Source organism: Apium graveolens, chromosome 3 (assembly GCF_009905375.1).
Source record: "Apium graveolens cultivar Ventura chromosome 3, ASM990537v1, whole genome shotgun sequence".
Lineage (NCBI taxonomy): Eukaryota > Viridiplantae > Streptophyta > Magnoliopsida > Apiales > Apiaceae > Apium > Apium graveolens.
Genome location: NC_133649.1, coordinates 292756339 through 292764543, shown reverse-complemented (window position 1 = coordinate 292764543; position 8205 = coordinate 292756339).

Genomic DNA, 8205 nt, shown 5'->3' with positions numbered 1-8205 from the left:
TGCTCAATGTTGGTAATTTTGTCAAAGGAAGGTTTGAAAAAACTTTTCTTGTCCAACTTGACAACTGTATCTTGCTGATTTAAGGTTTCTTGAATCTTGTCCACCTTGGCCTGTGTTACAGAGTGTTGACCTTGAAGGTGCCTTGTACTAAGTGCAGTAACTCTTAGCTGTGTCTTGAAATCATCATTGACTAGCATCTCATCAGCTTTTGCCAAGTGATCAGCAAGAATCTTTTCAGTAGGGACAAAGGTAACCGTGTTCCACTCCCTAGTCCACTCCTGTCCTCTAGGAGTTTCACTCCAAGGTACTAGTGCTTCCCCTGTAACAAACTTTTTGACTATCTCAGCTTTCGAATGAGCTTGTAGAGGTGCATGTCCAGAAGGACCAGCTGCATCAGCATCTAAATTTGTAGCAGCATTACTAGTATCATCAACATTTGCAGCATCAGAACTTACAGAGTCAACACCTTCAGCATCCTCTAATAAAAGAACAGTATGAGAAGCTATGGAGGCTTCAACATCATCCTCTAAGGGCTGATCTCCAACTAAGTTCTGATCAACATCCATATTCTGATGCTCACCTAAAATCTGATCTTCAGTATCTAGATGCAGAGAAGGTGTTGTAGGCAATTCTGGATTAAAGTCATCAGGAATTGGTGTTGTTGGTGGAGTGACTTGAGTTGGTGGAGCTTCTAGATACAAAACCTGAGGCACTTCCAAGTTATGGATGTCAATTTCATCACTTGGCCCCTGGTTATCAACATGTACTGGAGATACTGGAGGTGTAGGAATGTGAGTAGTTTCTGGCTCATGTAGTGGAGAGTGATGAGTTGCACGAGGATCTGAATCAGCACTAGGAGAATTGTGAGCTTCAACAGGGTCTTGTGAGATCAGAGATTCCTGATCCCCTTCCTTAGCTGCTGCTTTCATTCCTTTACCAGAATCTTCAGGCCTTTTTGCCAATGTTTTGAATCTTTTAGCTTTTAAGGTGACTTTAGGAGCTGTATCATCAGAATTACGCTTTCTAAGCCTTTTTAGGGGCCTAGAACTCCCAATATCAACATCCTCCTGAGAAGAGACCTTCTCAGCTTCTCTTGCAACAGGTTCTAATACAGGAACCTGTTCCTCAGCATCTGATTCATCTCGCAGAATGAATCTCCTTCTCTTCTGTTGTGTCTGAGGTGGTTTCTTAGTCCTCTTAGGTTTGGAAGATGAAGGCCGCACTGTTGGATCTGAAGGTTGAGGTTGAGAAGTTTGTGGTGGTTGAGTAGAGGTGGTAGGTGCTGATGGATGAGGTTCAGATGGTTGAACATCAAGATATAATGCAGTGTACTTAACGAGATCATAGGTTATTAAGGCTTGTTTGACAGATAAAGGAATTAAGAGGGGTCTTAACACAGCCTTCTTATTATCAGTAGATAATAAGCCAGTAAAAGCTCTTTTAGCTATTCTGAATGATGAAATTAGTTCACTAGCATTTCGAGGCTTATTATCATAACAGAAACTATAGATAAGCTGACAGAATCTAGAAAAATAGACAGTAGATCTATCTTCATTCATTCTGTCCCCAATAAAACCTAAGACAACACTTGCATAGTCAAAATCAGTTCGATTTATGAGAGCATACCAGATTTGTTGGCTGAATATGGGAATTGCATCAAAATTGGAACATTTGTTTGCAACAGATTTAGTTATGCAATCAAAGAAGAAACTCCATTCCCTTCTTATGAAAGATCTCTTCAATTGGCCCAGCTTTGCCAATGTCCTCTCATATCCCAGACTGGCCATCATGTTTTGAAGAACTGGATCTTCAACAGTAGAATATACACAGTTCTCAGGTAGCTGCAGTGCTTGTCGAACCGTAGATAATGTCACAACATACTCATCCTCCCCTGATGTAAAAATAATACTTGGGGACCCTTGAGCACCACCATCATCATATACACCGCTTCTCCAAAATCCAGTACTTGAGTACCAGAGACTGCTTCGGGTTCAGTCAAAGCATACCCAATATCAGAACTAGCAATAAAGTCCTGAATGAAGTGAAGTTCAGAGGGTGCTTCTGACTTGCTAAGAATAGCAAAGAAGTTATTAGGAACAAACGTAGCTCCATCGAAAATTATGTCCTTGGGTACCATGAGAACTCGTGAAAAAGAAAATTGCCTGTAAGGTGTTTGAGAAAATGTCTGTATGAAAAATCGTCAGTAGATGAGAGAGAATAAAATTAAAAAGAGAGAGAGATAAAATATGAAAGTAAATAAAAGATTTTACAATCTTTTCTCTCTTTTACTTATACACGGTAGAAAAAGTAACCGTTGAGACACTTGTCAGACATGCAGCAGTAAAAGATAATTAATGGGCACGGGTATTCAGTAATCATTACTTATCACATGCAGTTTTTCAAGGAAAAACTGTTCCACTTACCAAGTAATCCCATTAATCAAGGTCGTTCAGTTTTATTTTAAATTTTAAAATTGTTCCCACTTAATAAATTTTTATTACTGCCTTACCAATATTCTGTAAAATTATGATCAATGAGAGAATGACCATTAATAAACCAAGTAAACAAATACTGCCACGTCAGAATCAGAACTTGATTTATTTCAGAGCTAAAAAGGTCATCAGAATATGGTTAGTGTCAGGATTTAAAATATTATCAGAATATCAAACGACTCAGAGACAAAATCTTGCATAAAGATAAAATTTCATTAATATATTGAGCAACTACATTTCATGAAATTTAAATTACATGCTTAAAATTACAAGATTGTCCTAAGCTACAAATCCTAACATCAACAGCTTTAGTCCTAAGCTAAGAAGCCAGACAAAGCTGACGGCGAAGAGAAACAGATAGCTGCAATTATATCTTCTTCCTACTCTCAACAAAAAGAACAGCAAGACGAATAATTCACTCCTGCTGTCAGAGAGATTCTCTCCGTTCCTCTTCCAGACGCTCAAGATGGCGATGATAGTCTATGTAGAAGAACAAGAGGTCTGTGAGAACCTCTTGGGGAACTGTGTCCCAGATTTCATCAGGAATGGCAGTGACATGCCATTCCTGCTGCCATTCAGTACACCTCAAATTGATAGTGAAAGTGTCATAGTTCAGAACTAAGTTGAAATGAACCATGTTTGTGATGAGAAAAAAAATGAGTTTGAGAGAAAATGAGAGACGTGTTGGCTGGAATGAGGCGTTGGTTTATATAACCAATAGAATATCAAGAGACGCAAGGAAAATTGGATGGTTGTAGGAAGAAATAATTATACCTCGTCTCCCTAGACTGATGAAAATAATAACAGCCATTGAAAGTTTAAAATAGGATGTAATGCGTACACGAAATAAGTAAAAATTACTGTGCATAGACGAGTATCACTACCCAAATTATGTTGACTGTTAATATCTCACCCAAACATATTCTGATTTTAAATAAGACTGTTTCAGATTTTAACCACAAATAAGTCAAGTAAAGAATCAGAGTTTAATATCAGAACTTAGACTTATATCAGAACTTAACAGTCATCGGAACATGATTTCTTAACTCGAAAAGTGAATGCCTATTTCTGTAATTCTTCACACAAATTCTGATTTCGTTTCTTCAGAACTTAATCATCAGAACTTCCATCAGAACTTGTCCTCAGAATTTATGCAACTGACACTTAAACTGTTCATCTAAAAGAATATTTATCACCACAGTAATTTTCATCATTCATATGGAGTGTATATGTGTGTAGTAAGCTTAATATCAGATAAAGATTAAAGTCTGATTCACTTCAGTACATCTTAGAAATAAGGCATAACTAAGAACTTTGCTCAAAATCTGTCATGATTCTGAAGTCTACTTTAGAATGAGTTCATGCATGAGTCCACCTCAACTGTTTTGTGCTCATTTTATGCATCTTTTGAAAATCCATTTTACAGTGGCTTCTCAGTGTAAGTGAGTCACGACTGCTTATCAGAATTTATGCTATTATCATAGTATTTCTCCAATAATCATAGAGTGTGAAAAATCACCAAAAAAATATTTATTTTGCTTTTCTGACGCATATTACTTAATACCAGCAATGCACTTGGGTCTTCCCTTCCACATTTTTTACTCTAGATCTCAAAGGAGTACCTGATTTTAATTTCTCTTTCCTTTTCTTTTGATAAGTGAGGTTTATCAGCACTTAGTACATCCATCAGATTTATAACATCAGAACTTAACAGATAAGAAGCACTATTCCAGTTTGTGACTTAGTAATGAGATACACAAAGTAAACTTCAACTAAGCTCAGTATCAGAATTTACTTGTGTTAAGAGATTTCCACATAAACAATTACTTCAAACATGGGATCTTTAGTATATTAAAGACTATTAGGTCAACATCTAACATAGTTATCCTCATTGGATTGAATGGTCATATAAACATTCATCTCACTATCAGAGGTTAGAAATTCACATCAGACAACAATCAGTACTTAAGCAATTTTCAATTAAGCACAGAATACACAAAGATAGTAATATCTGTAAATACTGATAATAAAATCTGATGCATCAGAACAAAAACTAAGCAGATTTAGAGAAAGAACCTGAAACCATTCCAAGTTCATTTACCAATCTTGTAAAAGTAGCTTCACACAGTGGTTTTATGAAGATATCTGCTAGTTGTTGATCTGTTGGAACAAAGTGCAATTCCACTGTACCTTCATCCACATGTTCCCTTATGAAGTGGTACCTAATGCTGATGTGCTTTGTCATTGAGTGTTGAACTGGATTACCTGTCATAGCAATAGCACTTTGATTATCACAGTAAATAGGGATTTTAAAATATGTTAACCAATAATCTAGTAACTGATTCTTCATCTAAAGAATCTGTGCACAATAGCTTCCTGCAACAATGTACTCTGCTTCTGCAGTTGATGTGGAAATTGACTTTTCTTTCTTGCTAAACCAAGAAACCAATCCGCCTCCAAGAAATTGGCAGCTTCCACTTGTGCTTTTCCTGTCAATTTTGCATCCTGCAAAATCTGCATCTGAGTAACCTATTAGTTTAAAATCCGATTCTCTGGGATACCACAATCCCAGATCAGCTGTTCCCTTAAGATACTTGAAAATTCTTTTCACAGCTGTTAAGTGAGGTTCTCTTGGATATGCTTGAAATCTTGCACAAAGACAGATAGCATACATGATATCAGGTCTACTAGCAGTTAGATAGAGTAGTGAGCCAATCATACCTTTGTAATCAGTAATATCTACTGATTTACCAGTATCATTATCCAATTTTGTTGCAGTGGCCATGGGAGTGAATGCACTTGAACAATCTTGCATTCCAAATTTCTGGTATACTTGGATTGACAAATAAAAGTACCTTCTTCATTTTGCTTGACTTGAAGGCCCAGAAAATAGCTAAGTTCCCCCATCATACTCATTTGATATCTTGACTGCATCAGTTTGGAAAACTTCTTGCAAAGTCTGTCATTTGTAGAACCAAAAATGATATCATCGACATATATCTACACCAAAAGCAAGTCCTTTCCATGGTTGAGGTAGAACAGTGTTTTGTCAATAGTTCCTCTGTTAAATCCACTTTCCAGAAGAAACTGAGCTAAAGTCTCATACCATGCTCTTGGAGCTTGCTTAAGGCCATAAAGTGCTTTATCAAGCCTGTAGACATGATTTGGAAATTTGGAATCTACAAAGCCTGGAGGTTGTTCAACATATACTTCCTCTTCCAATTCTCCATTGAGAAAAGCACTTTTCACATTCATTTGAAAGACAGTAAACTTTTTGTGAGCAGCATAAGCCAAAAATATCCTTATGGCTTCCAATCTAGCAACTGGTGCAAATGTTTCATCATAATCAATTCCCTCCTGTTGAGAATATCCTTTTACAACCAGTCTTGCTTTATTCCTTGTAATTATGCCATCACTATCAGTTTTGTTTCTGAACACCCACTTTGTACCAACAACATATCTGTTCTTTGGTCTTGGCACTAGGATCCAGACTTTATTTCTTTCAAATTCATTTAACTCTTCCTGCATTACTTGCACCTAATCAGCATCTTGAAGAGCTTCTTCCACTTTTTTTGGTTTAGTCTGAGAAAGAAAAGAATTATAGAGACATTCACTTGAAGTAGCTGTTCTAGTTCTGACACCTGCGTCAGGATTTCCAATTATTAAATCAGGTGTATGTGATTTAGTCCACTTCCTTGCAGATGGAAGATTTTCTTTAGAACTGGATGCTCCCCCATGATCCATGCTGTCTTCATCAACATTTTCTGATGCTCCCCCTGAAATTATGCTCTCTGAGTTGAATCCTTCAGAAATTGAGATTTCAGAATTATCAGAACTTGGCTTATCAGAACTTGATGAATCAGAACTTGAAGAGCCAGTTGTATGTTCTGATGCTTCTTGAGATATGGTTGTATCTTCAGTATATTCCCCCTGCACAGGTGCATCTTCCTTTGGCATAGTCACCACAGTTTCAATAACATCAGAGTTTAATCCATCAGAGTTTGCAGTATCAGGATTTAGACTGTCAGGATTTTCAGTATCAGAATTTAAGTCTTCATTTTCAAATCTCAGCTGATCATGATCATTGAAATCTTCAAGTCCAGTAATCTTCTTATCATCAAAGGAGACATTGATAGATTCCATGACAACCCTTGTTCTTAAATTGTAGACTCTGAAGGCTTTTGTGGAAAGTGGATATCTAACAAAAATTCCTTCATCAACTTTTAAATCAAATTTGGATAGCTGTTCAGGGTGAGTCTTAAGAACAAAACACTTGCATCCAAATACATGAAAATACTTCAGATTTGGCTTCTTTTTCTTCACCATCTCATATGGTGTCTTTCCATGCTTGTTAATGAGTGTTGTATTCTGAGTAAAACAAGCAGTCTGCACAGCTTCAGCCCAAAAATAGGTTGGTAGCTTTGCTTCATCAAGCATAGTTCGTGCAGCTTCAATAAGAGTTCTATTCTTTCTTTCAACAACTCCATTTTGCTGTGGAGTTCCAGGAGCAGAAAATTCCTGCTTGATTCCATGGTCTTTGCAGAACTCTTCCATGATCAAATTCTTGAACTCAGTGCCATTATCACTTCTTATGATCTTCACAGAATCTTTGACCAATTTATCCAGTTGCTTGACATGATCAATCAAGATAGATGCAGTTTCACTTTTTGTGTGCAAGAAATACACCCAAGTGTACCTTGTGAACTTATCCACTATGACCATAGCATATTTCTTCTTTGCAATAGACATGACATTCACTGGACCAAATAGATCTACATGTAGTAGGTGATAAGCTCAAGAATTGATGATTCATTCTTGCTCTTGAATGAAGATTTTCTTTGCTTTTCCTTCTGACATGAATCACAAAGGCCATCAGGAGCAAATACTGATTTTGTCAGTCCTCTCACAAGATCTTTCTTGACTAATTCATTTATATTGTTGAAATTTAAATGAGAGAGTTTCTTGTGCCAATCCCAGCTTTCTTCAATTGATGCTCTACTCAACAGACAGATTGCAGAACCATCAGTACTTGTTGAAAGCTTGGCTTCATAAATGTTACCATGCCTGTATCCTTTCAGAACAACTTTGCCTGTAGATTTGCTTACAACTTCACAGTGTTCTTCAAAGAAATCCACATGATAACCTCTGTCATAGATTTGACTAACACTCAGCAGATTGTGTTTAAGTTCTGAAACCAGAGCTACTTCTTTAATGATGACATTCCCAAGATTGATATTGCCATATCCCAGTGTTTTTCCAATGTTGCCATCTCCATAAGAAACACTTGGGCCAGCTTTCTCCACAAAGTCTGATAGCAGGTCTTTATTTCCAGTCATATGTCCTGAACATCCACTGTCCAGAACTAGGATATTTTTCTTGTTGCCCTGCAATCACAAAGACCATTAATGATTAGTTTTAAGGACCCGGACTTTCTTGGATCCTTTGGCCTTATTAAGTTTGTTAACATTTACAGCGGATTTAGCATCAGAGTTTATGTTAACATTTTTCTTATCAGCATTTACACTATCAGACTTTGTATCAGAACTTACACTAGAAGGAACAATGCTAACTTTCTTTAAAGAAGGTTTTATTTGATAATAATCATAGTACAAACTATGATATTCCTTACAAGTATAAATGGAATGCAATAAACTACCACAATGAAAACAAGGATTTTGTGGCCTATATCTAACAGACTGACTCTTAACTCCTG